Source organism: Rousettus aegyptiacus, unplaced genomic scaffold (genome assembly GCF_014176215.1).
Source record: "Rousettus aegyptiacus isolate mRouAeg1 unplaced genomic scaffold, mRouAeg1.p scaffold_m13_p_4, whole genome shotgun sequence".
In the NCBI taxonomy this organism is placed as follows: domain Eukaryota; kingdom Metazoa; phylum Chordata; class Mammalia; order Chiroptera; family Pteropodidae; genus Rousettus; species Rousettus aegyptiacus.
The window spans coordinates 18769223-18788611 of NW_023416307.1; the positions used below are offsets into that span (position 1 = coordinate 18769223).

The following is a 19389-nucleotide window of genomic DNA, read 5'->3' on the forward strand; positions in this document are numbered from 1 at the left end:
AGGGTTCGGAATTTAGACAAACTTTGCACTGTGAATGAACTAATTGTCAAGAGATTGCCCTTACTGTCTTGGAGCTAATAAAAAATAAAATATTCTTTCTGAAAGTTTAGGGAACAGAAATTATAAACATGTTTATTTAAACATTTCAATGGTGTCAAGAAATTTTCTACTCCAGAATATACTGAGATATTAACTACATATATTTGAGAAAAGAATAGTTTTCTAGATTTATTGGCAAAACATTATTATGCTTTAATTTATGAAGGGTAGACATATAATTCTTGGTTATATGTTTTTATAGAAGCAGCTTCCTTTATTATTTGATAATATATTCCAAAGTTTATAACTGCGGGATGTGTGTGTGTGTGTGTGTGTGTGTGTGCGCACGCACGTGCATGTGTGTACACAGAAAGGACAAGCCATGTTCTTTCTGGACAATAGAATTATAATTTAAATAGGCCTTCATTAATGATTTCACTGGAATTGCACTTTAGAACTCTATATGGAAAACTGATAATGAAAATTGGGCTAAAATACATTGCTATAAGATAAGATTATACCCTATAAATTATCGTGCATTTTAAATGTTATTGCTTCATACTCTTTTCAACCAAATTCATTATAAAATAGACAAAAGGATAAATACATGTTAAAAGGTAAATATATGAATCGTTTATAACAGTAAGAAAATTAATGTTTTTAAAATAATAAAACAAAAAAAGATCCTGTATTTTTCTGTTTTCTGGCCAGAGAAATGATGTTAACAGCATGCTAGCAAGAATCATCCTAATTTTCGCGAATTCGATTTTTACTGCAGTGTAGGCAGAGCCTTAAATAAATTTCTCACTACTGCATCTATTTTTAATTTCTAATTCAACATGGAATTCTTAATTCACTGTCTCTAAGTTGCAGGCTATTTACAAAGGCTTAGGTGAAACACTAAGCTTTTACCGAGGTTTTTTTTTGTTTTTCGTTTTTTTTTTACTTTCCCCTTTCCTAGGAATAACACAAAATGAACCTTTTTTGAAAACGTGATAAGGATATATCTGGAGCATTTTTCTTCTGCAATATTCAAAATAGATTTCCTGCATCAGCAATGATAGTGCTCTCTCAACCAAGCAAGTATCAGCTAAAGGACATCTGGGCATAAAGTCCATGGGATTAATCAACCTCAAAGTGTGAAGGTCAAGGTAAGTGAAGTTATGTCAAAACAACAACAACAAAATCTTAATGGTGTTTATATTTTTTAAAAAAAAATTAATGCCTTTGTCTCTCTGGCTTGCTCTCTCTCTCTCTCTCTCTTAAGTTTACATGTCTGGGTTTTGGATTTGTTGTTAAAAAGAAATGTATAACAGGTTGATACTATGCAATGCAGTTCTATTTTGACTTTTATTCATCATAATTTTGAACGACATGATTATACTTACTTCCAAAGTTCAAATATCACCCATGGTACAAGGATGAACTTTCTTTTAAATTACACATGTGCATTCTCATTTCTCTTGGTAGACAGAAATGGACTTTATTTAATAGTCTCCATTGTTCTCCTTATATCCTTAGAATGGTAAGGAGAAGATTTTATAATAAATGTTTCTTCATGCGCTTTATGATATAATCACTTCCAGTTCATATAAGCCATGAAATAACAAATAAATTATTATTTGTTAGGTTTGAGATTTGTCTTATTTTAAAAAGTGGTCATTTGAAACTTATTTTTGGTGATAGTTGCAAGAATAGTTATGACCTTGGGGTGAAAGTGACTGGTCATTCATTGACGAGGAAGGAGCCTGGGAGAGCTTCTCATTATCTTGTTCTGGGAAGTAGCTCCATGGGTAAAATCTTACATACAATTGATCCAGCTGTACACTTAGGGCTAATGCCCTTTATATATGTGTTAAATACTTCAAAAAAAAGTGTGTGTGTGTGTGTATGTCTATGCCATAGTGCATGATGGTCAAAATTAAACCAAAAAAGGTTTAGGCTTTGATGAGAATCAGATACAATTGGATTACAGCAATATATTATTCTGATTCAATAGCCAATTCTTATTTATATCAATAAATAATATTTTATATAAAGTCTGTTATGTTTGGATAGAAATTTATTAACTGGTGATAAAGTAATATGTGTCAAAGTAAAATTGTCTTCTTTATTCAGCTTGCATTTTAGGAAAAATTAGACATTTACTCTGTACAATATCATAGCCTCTACTTCTACCCACATTTGTTCTCTGTACTCACTCTTCTACAACAGAAAAGCTACTCTCTCTTCTCTGCGGGAGCAGCATTTGCCCATTCCTTAAAAAGAACAAAGCCAGAGTTGAACCACAGTGCAAATCTTCTAGGACACTAATTCTTTTCTTATCTGGGGGTATTAGGACAATCTAGGTTGTGTATATCTTTAGCGTGGTAAATTAAAAGGTTTAGGGCTTAAAAAGAGCCCAGAGATTTTTTTTTTTTTTTTAATGTGGGAAATAGACTAGACATAGAGTTAAAAAAAAAAATACACCTCTGGGAAATTTTTGGAAATGTCTGGGAGAAAAATAATCATAAATCCCCCTTTAAGTATTTCTGGTTGTTTAAAAAATTCTCATAAAACCTCCTGTCTTGCTTCATAGACCATGTTTTTTTCTTCCTCATATATTTGGGGACCTTACAGTCTCTGAAATGTGTTGGGCATATTTTATGAATTTGACGATCTTTTACAACAAAACAAAATGAATCCTGCCATATCAATGTCAATAACCTCCCCCAAAGAATTTTATAACCTTGATTTCAGAGACAATAAAGACTTTTTTAAAAGGAAAACAAAAACAAAAAAAAAAAATGGAATTTTTAAAATTCCTGATTGGAGGGATGGAGAAGAGTCAAGGACTGAGAAAAAGCCCAGGCTAGTTTTTTGTTTGTTTTTGTTTTTTATCTTATTACATTTAATTTTGCCTCAAAATGTTAACAAGGATGGGATTCCTTTAATCAACTCCCTCAAGAACAAATAGCAAAAAGAAGTAATAGTAAAAAGAAGCCCTTGAAGGAATTCGATCACAGAAGTTATTTTTAATCTTTTCACAGGTACGTTTCTATTTCTTACAGGTCTCATTGTTTGGAGAGTTTTTAGCAGTTAAGTAACTCTTTATCCTCAAGCCCACCTCAGGAAAAATTGGTGAGGAAAAAAATGAAGGTAAGCTTAAAGGAGTCTAGATACACGATAATTTGTAATACTTCAGGGATGCACATAGAGAGAGAGACACACACACAAACATATAAGTATACACATAGCATCGAAATCAATACTTCAACCTGCCATTTTAGCTTCCTCAATCTTAAAATTATGCTTGAAAAATTATCTCTGAAGTCAGTTACGTGGCTGAGATAAGCATGTTTCAATATTCTTTTGTATCGATTTCTCCATAACACATCACCCCCAAAATTTAGCATCTTAAAACAATGATAATGTGTATCTCATATAGGATCTAGGATTCGGGAATGCCATGGCTAGATGGTTCTGGCTCAGAGTCTCTTATAAGGTTGCAATAAAATGATGGCTGAAGCTAAAGTCATCTGAAGGTTTCACTGGGCCTGGAGTATCTTTTTGAAAGATGGCTCACTTACATGGTTGGCAAACTAATGCTGGTTGGTGATGGGAAGTCTTTTTTCCTCCCCACACGAACCTCTATATAGGGTTGTTTGAGTGTCTTTATGGCATGGCCAGAGCAAGTGATCCCATAGAAAGCAAAATGGAAACTGTGATGACTTTTAGAATCTAATCTCAAAAATTACAGTCTGCCTTGGCGCAGTGAGCTGCTATTCTAGGGGTCAGTATTATTCAATGAAGAAGTGAACTACACAAGGCCATGAGTAATTGGAAGTGAAAATCATTTGGGGCACAAACATGGAGTTTGGCTACCACTGTCTTCCCTTGTCCCTAGTGACTCATATCCCTTTCATGAGCAAAATGCATTCAATTCCTTCTCAAAGCCTTCAAAAGTTTCATCCTAGCACATTATCAACTCAAAGTCCAGAATCTTATCTTCTAAGTCAGGTCCCAATGTAGCCTCACAGGTATAGTCTCTTAGGTATGGCTCCTTGAGTACAGTTCCTCTATGATATGAAAGTCTAGAAACGAGCTCTCTGTCCCCTTCCCACACACCTACCATAGGATGGAGCACCAGGCATAAGGTAACTGCTATAGACGCTCTCCTTTGAAAAGGGGGGAAAGCTGGAATCACAGAAGTCATTGCTTGTCCAAAGTCATTCTGAAAACCATCCAAACTAATATTAGAACTAGAAATTTCCATACACATTGAATTTGAAATGAAATCACACTCCATTATGTCTTCAATACCTTATCAATTATTGAGGTTAGAACTATTCAGTGTAGGATGCTGGTTACTAGATAGGAATGGTAAAGCATAGGAAACGCTTGTTTAAATGAAAGCTTCCGACTTAAAATTGCATGTGTTTTCTGTGAAAAGGCTTATAGATTGTAAACAAGCAAGCTAGTGTGGCTTGTGGCCCACCATATCTGTTACAGATACTTAGGTAGCAGTTTTAGAATACCAACATGAAGGATGGTCAAGATGTATGGCTAACCCCCTTGTCTTATACATGAAGTCCACTACATAAGGACTTGTTGTTCTGCTAGCTTTTCATCTATTGGCTGAGTTGCTCCTTTCAGAGAGAAGAAAGAGGTTTCTTTGTAATGTTTATTAGCCACCCTGAAAAAAAGGTTCACAACTGTCAGACAGTACAGCAAGGTAGTTAAGAACATTGGCTTTGGCAACAGAAACTCTGCACTTACCCTCACACAGCCCCTACCAGTTACTAGATAGTTATATGACCTTGTGAGAATACTTACCTGAGTCTCACACCTATCTAATGAAGACATTAAGAAGATTAAATGAGATAATGTATGTAAAGCACACTGTCTGGCCCAAAATAAGCCCTCTAATTATTATTATTATCTCAAATTATGGGAATTATCTGTGCATTTCACTACTCTTTGGGTCAAAGTTTTCCCATCTGCAAAATTAGGGGGTTGGACTTGATTTCTCAGGCTCTTCGCAGCTCCACCAGCCTACAGTTTTTCCAGCTGAGTTGCCTACAGCAGCCTTTTTTTTTCCCCCCATAATAATCACTTGCATTTGCACAGCACTTTTTACTTCAAAATTTTTTCATACCTATTATCTGTCTTGATTTTTATCATCACTCTGTGAGGTGAGTGGGTAGGGTAGGCAATATTATCCTCATTTGACTGATGAATAAAATGAGATACTGAGAGGTTGTAACTTGCCCAAATTAGTTGGTTGCAAAGTCAAAACTAGAAGAACCTGGTTCTTATGGTTATCACCCCCGTTTTTTTTTCCTCTAGGCAAGATAGCTTATCTTCATGTTTAATCTACTTTACTTCAGCCCAGGAAACATAAAAAAAAAAAAAAAAAAAAAAAAAAAAAAAAACAGTTAAATAAGCACCCAGGAAAAACCATAGATATTGCATATGAATAATATGGGCAACTCTGATCAAAACCAATGAGAGATGGGACATATATTACATCTCATCTGTCCACACCCATCTGAAAAGGTGAGTTTACCATGCACTTTGATTCCCTCATGACACACTATGATGTCCTAATATGTATTAATATGGCATTGTCATTTCTACGAGCTGTGTGTAACTTTTAACAACAGGATGTGAGTAATTACTCGGTTCATCAGTTTTCTTCCTTTGCTGTTGATAGTTTCCAGTTTCAGCTAAGGTTTTTACATTAAAGCGATTAGTTTCTTTACTATATTAAGCAGTACCCCTGTTTGAAAACCAATGACTGGAAAACACAACCAGAGGAAATAAAGAGCACGTATAGTTGATGAGTCAAATGGATAATTAAGGAGTGAAATAGAGTGAAGCCTGAGTAGATAAAGAAAAGGAGCTGGAGGGACTGTTTGCAGCAGCCTCTCTTCCTTCTGTCCCGCTCTTTCCCTGAAGTGAGAGTCATGCTAATATATTGGGGCATTGAGCCAAAACACTGGTCAAATATTGACTTTTCATTGGCAAGATTATCTGGCCACACCCTGGTTCAGAGTAACAAAGATTTGCTGAAACCACTGGCAAAGTAAGTTAGGCCTCATTATTCTGTTTAGTTGAGGTATTTATTACTTTTTTTGGTTCCCAAACCAGAATCCTATACAAATTTTCACAGTATTTATTTGGCATGGTCTTCAAATGTTAAATTCCTGTGTATGATGAAACAGCTTTCTTTCTAATCTTGGAAATATGGTACAGCCCAGCTGAAATATCCTGCTAGCTAGGATAATGCACTCAATTCTGAATAAGAACAACTGTAACACACTCACCTGTCCCTAACGTCTTAAAATCAGCACTTCTTTAGGCCCAATTGAAACATTACATTCATTTTGAAGACCTCTGATATATATATATATATATATATATATATATATATATATATATATATATATATATATATATATATTTTTCCCCCTGAAGAAAATTTGGGGCTATTTGAACACATAAAAAAACATTGTGGTTGAAAAAGCTTTGAAAATGGCAAGATTGGTGTCACTTTGAGTGTTAGGCTATGATATCCCAACTTTCTTATACACAGTTCTCTATTAGTAACTTCAGTGGGAGGATTCTGTAAATAACTGCTACAGAATTATCCTCCACTTTGACAAGAAATGGCTGAGCACCTCAAAATGAGTACCCATCAAATATTTTGGAGACACCTACCAAATCCCAATTACCAAGAAATTATAAGAAGCAAATTTCCAACGTCCCACCTGGACTCTCTGCTTTGTCTGTAAGCTTCTTGTGGTTATGGCCTACATTGTTTTGACTTCTTTTTTGAGTTCCCATTGCATGGTCCTGGGGCTCACACAACTGCAGTTTGATCATGCTTGTAAAATTAAATCAATTCACTAGGCTGATGAGAGAGGGAACTGAGAGAGATCCCTATGACCAAACCAGAGTCCAGAAATAAAGAAAACCTCAGTGCAAGACTAGCTTCTATTTGCCCTTGACATTGTTGATGAATTTTAGGAAACAAAAGTTGTAATATACTTAAAAATGATCAGACCCTTTTATTTAATATTTTCCTAAGTTCTGGCTTTCCTGTGACTAAAGGCAGCACCAAAGAGCTCTTTTCACTATTTTCCTGTCTTGTATATAATTTCCTGCTATTGCATGATATTAAAGATATCTGTATCACTACAATTTAGCAGTTATTACAATGTGCCAGAAAAAAATATTTTATGACTTCTTTTCCTATTTTACAATCGAGATGCAATTATTTAGATAATTATTTTTTTCTCAGTTTTTATTAGCTTCTCATATATTTTTCAGAATGACTTTTCCTGAAAGAGAATAGCAAAGATTGTTTAAATGACAGGTAACCATTGTCACAATCATAGCTTACTAGCTCCTCTAGAAACTATGAAATTTGGGAGAATTTTTCTCTCAAATCTCCATCATTTCTATATATGTAAATAACTGCCTAGACCACGTATGGATGAGTGTTTTCCGTTTCCTGGGCATGTCAGCATAAGATTCAGAAATAAATTTCCCTTCCAGCCAGTCAGCAAATATGTATGAAGCATCTATACATATACTATTTCCCAGGAAGATAATGACTAGAACGCTTTTCTCTTGACATTTTCTAAAAAAAATAAAAAGTTACAGGTTTGTACTGGCCAACAAAATGAATGAAGAATAAATGAAATTGAGGCAATTTTATGAGGCACAGACAGAAGAGGTCTTAAATATTGTCATTGCTAATAAAAAGAGTGCATGATAATAAGCGAACATGTCAGCAGGAGAGAACAAAGTTTTGCATTGATCTTACCAAATTCCATAGATTATCACATAGTGATGTTTATGCAAAAGAATCTTGGGTACTTTCAGCTTTCTTTCTGTTTAGTTCTGAACCTACTGGGATTTGGAGTAAATTTAAATTCATACTTTAAATTATTTCCTGAGATTTCCTATTAATGGCTTCTTATTTTGTTTTGATTCACTTTGTTTTGTTCTAGAAAATTTTGTATTATTTTTGGCATCAGATATGCACTTAAAATGTATTTCCTCATTAATCACATAAATAAAATAGCTACAGAAAATTGATTCAGAGGAAATTCTAGAAAAGAAAATATTGAATGAACTCATAGTCCTTTAAAAGATACTATTTTAAGAAATTCTTTAAAACTGACATCTGGTAACCATTGCATTTTAAGCACATTAAAATGAAGTCCATCTTCACATATTTCCAGATGCTTTCCTCTATATTTCTTTTAATGGGCAACACCAACCTACCAAATGCTGTACTGTAAATGTTTTGAAACATACTTAGTGTCTGTAGCAATATTACTTCACAAAGGAAAAATGTGAATTTAGAGAGTTACATTTTTAACATCAGTTTTTTTTTTTTCTCTCTGTGTAAGAGAAAGATGTGGCATACTCCATCTATTCTCCCACATTCTCCCCAGATCCTCAGCCATAGGATCTCTACCTTTCGCATTTACATCAGGGAAGTCAAAAGGACACTGGCCCCTGCAGGTTAGTGGGGCCATTATAGATCCAGGAATTATCATTAGCCCAGTTACTCCAGATCTTTGAGGATTGCCTCATGAAGTGGTAAGCAGACTCAGAAAAACTGCTCATGATGCTATTCAGACTTAAAAGAAGCATATCTACCAAAAAGGTAATTTATTAATTTAGAATGAGGGGCTAAAATTTGAGTGTGCAATTAAAAAAAAAAAAATCTCTAGGCAGAGCTTGGTAGACTGCCTCTCTCTTTTCTACTCCCTGATATCGAGACCCTCAGAACTATTACCCCATTTTAGAAATTGCTTAGGAAATTCTACCAGATTATGGGGCTCAGGATGTTTTTCCTCAATTTAGGGTGTATACTTCTCCTCTTTATTGGAATCATTACTACCCTAATCATCACTTTTCATAGGATCATTTTAATCTGCTGGGAGTATCAGTTTCACAGCTCATTTTACATTGATTATATTCCTGTTTATATTTTTCATGTAATATAGCTTTTTTTTTTTAATAGTAAAGTACCTAATCTTAAATGTAAAGCTTGATGGACTTTACATATATATATATATATTTTTGTGTGTGTGTGTGTGAAAAGATTTCAACTTAAAATGGACCTGGAGGTTACGAAGTGGAGAATCTCTGCACCCTCAAAAGAATGGAATTTAAGAATTGAGTGATTTCTTATAAATGCCTGATGAACAAAAGACCAAGACTCAATCCTGACCAATGTACAACCACCAAGAATCTCTCCCCATCCTCCAGACAATGAACTTATTGCTTGGACTCTGACGAGACTTCTCCCTTTTTGCACTCTTTGCCCATAAATACAGCCCATCCTAAACCCTCAACAGACTTGCATGTAGTTTTTTACAGCATGTACTTCCTTAATTGTAATTCCTCTGCTGTTCCCAAGTAAATTCAATTTCTGGTAATTCAAGCTTGTCTCAGTTTACCTCTCTATTGAAGCTGACACCATACACCCATGTAACCATCACGCAGGTCAGGATACAGAACTAACCAGTATTCAGCAAGTTTCCTCATTCTTCTCCCAGGCCAGCCATCCCCAAAGGTAAGTCTCTATTTTAAACTATCTCCCTGGGTGGGATGATTATATTTTAGTTGGTTTATCTTGATCTCATCTAAGAAAGTGCTTTAATGTCATTTAAGTCTCAATTCTATTATAGAATATTTGGGGAAATTTTTTTGTAAAAGATAACTCTGACCATACTGTACGAATTCTACCAAAGATAGAAAAATGAGAATGTTTCAATATTGTTTCTAAGTTTTTTTGTCATATGTCTATCCCTATACATTTATGTTTCTCTCCATCCCCTTATAGCTATCATCTATCTCTCATGGTGCTATAATAAAGTCACAGGAGAGAAGAATTGGGTCTGGTGGCAGAGAGGACAGAAAATCAAGCGTAGTTGAAAAGAATGTGAAGAGGAGGCTGTTAGGAAAGTAAGAACTCATAATACGTATTAAGGAGGCAAAGGAGTTGAAGATCTATTGAAAACATAGTGATTCTAAGATCCATAGAGCTTATCAGTCTCAGTGAACAATTCATTCATTGGTCAAATCAGTTTAATGAACAAATTTTTGTGGAGTACATCACAGGATCAGAATTAAGTGCTACAATATTGTATTAGTATGAGGAAAAACAGCATCTTTTTTTTTTTCCCTCAAAATTATCTTCCTATGTCTGTTGTCCAAGCAAGGTTTGCCTTTCAATTTCAAACACATTATTTGGAAGTACTATTAGAAACTGTTTTCTGGCTAACCTGCTAGCTGAAGCAGGATTGGCTGATGACAGAAACCATTTAGAAGCCTATGGACAAAGACAACCTAATGAAAATTTGTGGCTCTTTTCTTCTTAGCCAGTAAATAAATAAATACAATGACCAGCACTTCAAAGTAATGGTTTAAACAATGTTCATTTTTAATATCTATGAGTCGGAGTATTCTATCATACTGTTAACATTTTTGTATAACCAGTTAAAGGGAACTATCTTGTAAATAAAATCACAAGCCATATTTTTTTATTCGTTTCTCTTGTATACTGGTATCTTCTTTATGATGTTAACATTTCTCGTAAGTTCTACTTTTTTGATAGAAAAATAACCCTTAGTTAAAACAAAATTAAAGCAGACAGTTCTTTCTAATTCTTTTACACAGTAGAACTCTCTCACTTCAGAGTTTATTTTTGTAATGTTCTAGAAATATTGCAGGTCAAATAGATACCGTAGAGTAGACATGCTATTGACAACTAGATGTTTTAATAAGCTTTGAGTCTCCTAAACCAATGCTAAGGAAGTAAGATTTTGTAGATAAATCAACCCGATAATTTTCTCTTTAAATATACCTTTTGACTCAGCAATTGCACTTCTGGATATTTATCCAAAGAAAACCAAAACAATAATTCATAAATATCTATGCACAATTTACAATAGCCAAGGTATGGACACAACTTAAATGCCCATCGACAGATGATTGGATAAAGAAATTATGGTTCATATGTACAGTGGAGTATTACTCAGCCATTAAAAAATGAAATCCTATCATTTGCAATGACATGGGTGGACCTAGAAGTTATTATTGCTGAGTGAAATAAGTCAGAGAAAGATAGATACCATATGATTTTACTTATATATGGAATCTAAGGAACAAAAAGAATGAACTAATCAAAAACAGACTTAAAAATATAGTGACGCAAAAGGTTAAAGAAGTACAAGTTAGTAGTTGATAGATGGTCACGGGGATGGGGAGCATGGCATAAGGAATGCAGTTAGCATTAATATATAGGCTAGGTGGAAAGCTAGAGGAGAGAAGGAGCAATTAGGGAGATCGTTTTATAAATTATATAAATGTCTGATCAATGTACTATATACTTGAAAATAATTCAAATAAATAAATAAATTTATAAAAAAGAAAAAACTAGGTTCAATGAACACCTTGGTTAAATAACCAGTTGGTTAAACAACTAGCTTAAGTGTACATCTACAGGAACAATCTTGAGTTGGAGAAAATGTCACAAGGACTTAATATGACCATCTAGAGCCTGTATATGTGTAGAAGAGGAAGAATTTATTCTATTTCTTTAACTTGATGATTAATGATTACAAGCTTCATTGAACCACTTCTGTTCCAGTGGTTTCCTCTGTAATTACTGCACAGCCACCAAATACTCAATGTCTAGGAAAAGCACCCCCTTCCCATTTGCAATAGGATGAGTCTAACTAAATAGTCCATCTTTTACCAATATTGTAAAGGGATTCTCTTGTCTGATCACAGAGCTAATGGAAGAGTAGAGACATTTGATATGACATAGGTGGCAAGGAAATAAAGGTGAAAGTCATACACAATAAAGAGGGCACAGAAGGTGCTGAAGAAGGGAGAGGAAATGTAGATAAAGTTAAGAAACTATTCTTTAAAGAAAAATCTTGTAGGGACAGATCCTAATGTAAACAAGGAAGTGATTGGAGAAAGTAGGGACTCTTACACCTTTTGGAAAGAACTTCAGAGGTCCTGAAATCTAACTCCAAAGGCCAGTGGGTGTGGAATGTGAGTGGACCAGGTAATAACCAGTGCAAGCAATGATTAAAGGCCTTCCCTTATACACATGACCCCTTTCCTGAGCCAGTACATACTTTTGAGGGAACCTCTAGCACTCTCAAGAACCCTTGAGTGGATAGCTTTCTCTTTGTAAGCCCTACATTCCATCTCGGGCCAAAATATTCCCCTCCTTCCTGTGGTGATGGGAATAGAATACCAGAGCTTCAAGTTAGTAAAGGTATGTACACAACTTGGGATAACCTTCTGACACCATTATGAGAATGTTGCCCCAAGGATACAGTGTGTGAAGCTCATTAAGGGAAACTTGCAAAGAGCTCTGGCGAAACTGCCCTGCCCACTCCCTTTGACATACAGCAAGCATAGTCTGTTATAGAAACTGAGGAGGGTTAGGGAAAGCATGACCAAGCATTACTAAGGCGGAAGCTGGCAGGGAGGAAAACCCCCAATGTGTTCTGTCAGGTCAGCAGTCAGCGTGGCTGTAAACAAGTAAAATCGCAATGGTATGAGATAATCCTAGTCTGACTCAGTCCTTTATCAGAAGCTCACAGGTCATTTCTTATGAATCTTCTGCTGGGCAAATAAAACAGTTTCACAATGATGCCATGTTTAAATGTTATGTCTTTGCTTATCCAATCCTCTACTTATCATTTCTTTTATTTACTCTTTTTGAAATGGATCCAGTCATAATATAAAGCAACAGAAAACAAAGGAAGAAATAATGTGGTCTTCTCTTTACATCTCTTTTACCCTTCTACCAGAGGCTACTTTCTAGAGGAGCACATACTTGGGGAAATCAAATATAAGAAAATAAAGTGTTTTAAAGCAGAAGCGACCTTCAAGGTTTTGATTCCTTAAATTTATAGATGAAATGTGAAGGCCCAGAGAGGAAGAACGATTTGCCTAAATTACACAGCAAGTTAGGGGGAAAACCTAAATTAGAATTCCTGTCTTTTGATTCTCAGTCCTAATCTAAAAAGCTTTAAAGCTGAAAGAGGCCTCAGAAATTACAGGGGCACAAGAGTTTTTGAACTTTACTTATGTTGGGTTTCAGGGAAGTCTTTTTCTTAGGGTGTAGACTAGCTAACGTAGCATTGTCATTGCTTTTGAACCTGGGAGAGGAAGAGCCTCATGTCCACCCTCATCCCAAAGTTTCTCCTTCCAGAGGAGACCATGAGACCATCGCTCCAAAATGATTTGAAAACCCCTGATGTTTCCTAATGCTTTCATTTTACTAATGAGAACTCAGAGGCCTAGTGAGGTAGAATGGCATACCCACTCTTCAGTATACTCAAGTTAGAACTTAACTAGGCAGCTCCTTAACTTTTAAACAATTTAAAAACTTCAAATTAAAGTTGTGTTCTGAATTTACTTCCTGGAGGCTAAAAAAAGGGGGGAAACATGATTCACACCGTCTACAAAGAGGAACCATACCAACTCCTCAAGAGTTGAGGTTCTACAATATACAGTGTTGTTAGCTCTCTTTTATTCCCTAAAATCACACCCAGAATTCTCAATACTCTAAGTCTCACAGATGGCCCAGTGGGCCAAAGTGTGAACATTTGAAGTGAGGTTGGAAAAGTTACGCTACCTCTGAGTGTACATACATGTCTTTTTTATTGGTTTTAGGTTATAAACCTGTAAGGCCATAGAATATATATAAACAAGTCAAAGATTCTCTCAGTTCCCCATCATTCAAAAATGACTGGCCAGATTTCTCCTATGAAGAGAATATACTTGGGATGGTCTGGTTTCTATTATATGCATACATGAAATTCACTTTAGGAGTCCTAAGAATTATTCAACTTTATAGCCAGTCTCCTTCTTGGAGAGGCCATTGATGAACCTCCTGAGACTCCTTCCCTATTGAACATTGAAGGTAGACATGCTCTTTGCATTGAGAATTGCTATGCACAGAGAAAAAAACCATGGTTTTTTGAACATATAGTGAAACGCAATAAACCTGCAAGATAAATTTACTAGACTATGGTCAGTACTCACCCCTAGAGCACCAGGTAGACCAGCTAATATTTCATTACATTTGAGTGAATTTAAATAAATCACTTAGATTTATTAGGCGTTAGCCTTCCTTTAGCATGACATGCTCTCCAACATAGTTCCAGACTAAAGAGTATAACTCATTAACTGGATTTCACCAGAAGAGTCAACTCCATATTCAGGTCATGATTCAGGTGAGAGTTGAGTTTTTGTCTTCATGGAATTACCTCACATAATAGTGACTCCCACCTGTGATAATGAGACACTGTTCTGAGATTCCCAAGCAGTGAATTTCCTTGGTATAAAGGCCATTCTTCTCTCTGGACTCTATAGCTTAATGAGGGACAGGTCTGTGAGATAGTGGATGGAAGGGCGCCTGAGCGCAGTGTCATTAGCAATGTGATAGCTCATCTCCCATTTAAAACTGGGAGAAAAGGGACTCTGGAGACTCGGATCTATGTAGGAAATCTGAACCTTAATCCCGGTAAAGACACATATGTAATGACAGTAGCTAATTTCTAAGGTTAAATTGTGAATGGATGGGTAAGAACACAAGACCTCTGACATTGATAGGAAACAGATTAGCTCTCAAAAAGAGAGAAAGTGTGGGAGCCAAGGCACAAAAGCATATAATCAATGAAAACATTTCCAGAGGGGAAATAATTTCTCTGGGCATGGAACCTGAGATTTCTACCATTCCTTGGGAGCTTACACCTGATCCAGAAGTAAAATTACAGTGAAACCACCCAGCTTCTCCACGGGCCTAGCAGCTATCATATGCTGGAAGCTAGATACAGTCATCTAGAAATTTGAGAGCTTGAGGTAAAAATGGATGTCACTATCTGTGATGATCTTGCTTTACACATGCCTTTCTGCCCATAGTTTAAAGTCTTGTCAATTAACTGCTCTCAATTTTAATAAGAAATGGCTTTCTCCTGTTCTGCCTCAGCTATATAGAAAGATATGGAAATAAGGTAAGGGGTTTCATTTCAGTGTTGCAGTCTCATTTATTTATTTTATAGTCAGTCGACAAATATTTATTAAGCTCCTCTTAGTATATCCACATACTTACTGATCTGTGCATAGGGGAGACAGGCAATGTAAAGTTAAGTAAACAGGTAAATTAATAAATTAAAAAAACACAATTATAAATTTGATAAGTGCAGTGAAACAAGTTCGATGCTGAAATAACTTACGTCAGGGTAAAGGTCACATAGACTGTACATGGGCTATATGATCTCAGTGACAACTGTTCTATGCCATCCTTGTAGTCTGAATTCGGCCAGATGGCTTATATATATGCTTAGCTATTTTCTAAACAGCTTTATTTACAGACACTCAAATTCGAATTTCTTATCATTTTCATGTCATGAAATTGCATGTATGTATGTATGTATGTATGTATGTATGTATGTTTGTATTTTAACCATTAAAAAAAGTTAAAACTATTCTTAGCTCATGGGCTGTACAAAAATAAGTAGAGGGTCTGATTTGGCCTAAGGGCATGGCCTACTATGGCCTGAATGTCTGTGTCCCCCCAAAGTCATATGTTGAAATCCTAATGCCAAATTAGGAAGTGAGATATTTGGGAGGTGCTTCAACCATGAGGTCAGCGTCCTCATGAATAATAGGAAAAGTGTCTTATAAAAGAGAGCCCACCGAGCTTCCCGCTCAGCTCCACCATGTGAGGCCACAGCAAAGAGTCAGCAGTCTGCAACCTGGAAGAAATTCCTCTCCAGAACCTGAGCATTCTGGCATCTAGATCTTGGACTTCTTAGCCTCTGGAAATAGGAGAAATTAAGTTTTGTTGTTAATAAGCTAAGCAGCCTTTCAGTATTTTATTATAGCAGCCTGAGCATACTAAAACAGGCCTTTTGCATTAAATCCAGGCTACATAATTCAGGAAGAAGGCAGTACAGTTAACTTAGAGCTTGGGATAGCTTCTCTGAAGAGATGACACCTTAGTGGATGAGAGGAAATCGACCGTGGGGAGAGGTGTGAGGAGAATACTCCAGGCAAAGGAAAGAACACATGAAAAACCCTGAAGCAGCTTTACTAAGAAATAAAATATTTAAGACAAAAAAAGACTAAAAATACATGTCTTAATGCTTTTGTGGTCATTGATCTCTGGTCATTAAGTGATTAACGTTGTAAAAGAGATGGCATGAACATGGCATAAATAATCCTTTAATGAAATTTCACATTCTCTTACTGTCAGTGTCTCTGGCAAAGAATGATAGCTTGGTTTTTTCCTCTTGTGTATGATTACTTGGCAGAATAAGGGAAGAATCACATAAAATCTCTGTTGATGAAAACAAATTGTTCTGTAAAATGGCAGGCTTTTTTTCTGAATGTTTTTACTGTAGTCTATATTATAGAGTATGTAACCATATTTGGCGAGCCCAATGTTATAGTTCTCGTGGATAGGCTTTGTGCAGTGAAATCACATGTAAAGATGAATAAAATATACTTATTCATATATACATTAGAAATCTATTCATCAGTGCTTTATTTATGTATAAAAGGCTTTTATGTTACCACAGTCTTGTAACCTGGCCATCTGGCTAGTGTGATTGGAGAACATCCATAAAAATGAATGATGAAGAGAAATGTCCAAATACTGTTTTATATAGTGGTTTTCTTCTGAATCTATATTTCACTTGTGATTTCAAAGCTTGGCATAGAAAATTTAAAAAAATAGAAAAAATTATTTGCAGAGACACCTTATGTGGGAGAGAGATGATTACTTCTGTCTATATTTTAAATCTGTGACAGAACTCCAAATCTTACCCAGATGCTGGTAAAGGAGAACATTTTCTTCATTTTAGAAATAATACCAAGAGAACACACCCATCTGTCTGTTGTAAGAAAATGTCCAAGTCACATGTTTATCAAAAGAACTCAAAATGTTAGTGAGAGCTAAAATATGTCAAGGACAACAACTGAAAAAAAAAAATCAAAGAAAATAGTAAGCAAGAGGGTTTTAAAATGTGTTGTGTTTCTGGTAAAAATGGTATCCAGGGTGGTTGTTACATAAAAAGAACCTCATGGCATACTAAATTTACAATGTTAAAACAGTCTTCAGAAATATGGCTATGAGATTCATCTCAGATGGGAAATAGAAAAAAAAAAAAAGTTAAATGATGTCATAAAACACTTGATGCCTATTTCAAATTTTCAGCAGGTAAATAAACATATCTTAGTTTGCAGAACATTTTCCTTTGTTACCCTGAATCACTGCATAGTTTAAGAACTTGCAATGTGTAGGAATTTTGAGTGTTTTAGGTTTTATAGTGGATTATAACTTTTTTTGGATAGAACTTTAAATAAATTCAACAATCACTTGTCTAATACCCTATAGGGTCCTAAATAGGAAGATAAATAAGACCAAAATATTTCCCCCAAATTTCATATTCATCAGAAAAAAAAATCTCAAAGGACTAATTTGAGGGAAAGAAGTTAAGCTATAATAGAGGGGGAGAGTGTGAGGGAGAAAAAGGAAGGAAATAGTTAATTTTGATGGACAAAATCTAGGAGGTTTCACAGAGGAGCCGCCATTGACCTGGGCCTGCAATAAGTGAAGATACAAGGGATCCAGCTATAGACATTCTCATCCATGGGGAACTACCGTATGGGTGTTAAGAAGTGCTCTGATCAGTTCTGATTTGTTTTCGTTTTTCCCATTTGTTAAAGGTAGTGAAATAGCATAAACTTACAGAAAAATACATACATCCTAAATGTTCAACTTTTGGCTTTTTTTTTGAAACAAACACCTATATACCTCTCTTTCTAAGTAAAAAATAAAAAATAAAGGATTAGCAGAACCCCTAACATTTTCAAGTCAGGGCCAAAGCATCATGGGGGTGCAGCCTGAGGAGTGGTGCAGGGCCTGGTGCCGAGCAGGGTCCCCTTCTTGCCTTAATGCTCTGCTGTTGCATTTAAAAATTCTTAATAAATTTTGAACAAGGGATCATGCATTTGTACTTAGCACTGGGCCCTATAAACTGTGTAGCCTTTCCTATCCACAACCCTCATTCTGCAACACATTCAAATGTGCAATTCTGTCCCTGCCCCCAGTGCTAACCATAATCTTTCATTTTCTTTATAGTTCATTTCATAGTTACAGCTGCCCGAACAAAATAGTTTAATTATGTCTTTTATGAACATGATATCAATGGCATCACATAGTATGTATTCTGTTGTGTCTGGCTTTCTTAACTCAACATTATGTCTTTGAGAGTCGTCGTGTTGTGATTCATTCATTTTGTGAATGTTATATTTTTAATGAGCTTTATCTGCTAGATTACACAGGATTGATTGTTATGTAGGGGAGAACAAGAATGGAAGCAAAAAAAAAAACAGTTAAGAGGCTGGGCTTATTGACAATTACAATGTGAGAGACTGGGACCCATAAATCATACTACGGGAAAAATCTTTGCTGTCTAGAAACCAGCATTTCAGAACCCTTTGACTTTTGGAACTATTGCAGATACAGAGCAAACTTAAAAATCCAAAACAACAGCAACAACGACAAAACCCTACTTTGGGGCGAGAAAGCAAGCCCTACGTATCCAGCAGCAAATGGTAGTGAAGACAGTTCAATGAACCAAAAATTACTCCTAGCATAGTATGCACACATGCATTTATGTGTATACACACACATATGTGTGTGTGATACACACATTTACACACACAAACTTTTTTTGGCACACATGAATTAAGGCACAGAAGTACCATGAGACCAAGAATAAGAAAGTCATTTTTAAAAAGTAAAAAAAAAAAAAAAAAAAATAGCAGAGATGATCTGAGGCTGTGCAGAAAAGCTGGCAGCAGCTGTGCTGTGATCATGGCGTCTGTGATTAGAAGTGGATGGGGCAGTAGAAACTGGTAAAGGATTAGCAACAAGCTAAATAAGACTGGACAACTCTGCAGAGTGTGTGGCAGGCATTCCGTCCTCCTCAACATGTACTCCCTGTATCAGTGATTCAGTAATGGGGGCACATTCCCTCAATGGGACATAGTAAAATCATCAGAAGTCTTCCAGAGGGAAGACGGGAGCTATAGACAGCAATAAGGCAATATTTTAATTTAGTCGGTATCCCACTAAAGACACAGCAAATACTATAGTTCAGCATCCTGGGAAAGACATTCATTATTAAACACTATCCCTAGTGCAGTAGAGAGCTAAGGCAATGTGACAGAACCAGCTGTTTTGACAATGTGTATTCCACACTTGTGCTCATGAAGCGAAGGGCAAGGACATTTTTATCT

The 19389-nt window shown here is 35.7% G+C and overlaps 1 long non-coding RNA gene across 1 annotated transcript; it reads left to right on the plus strand.

The window, feature by feature from the left end:
• Positions 1-1078: 1078 nt before the first annotated feature.
• On the plus strand, positions 1079-9782 carry LOC107518094. The gene is made up of 4 exons (XR_001598738.2): positions 1079-1190; positions 3090-3177; positions 5368-5577; positions 9146-9782. It is a non-coding gene; the product is annotated as an uncharacterized LOC107518094 (long non-coding RNA).
• Positions 9783-19389: the final 9607 nt, after the last annotated feature.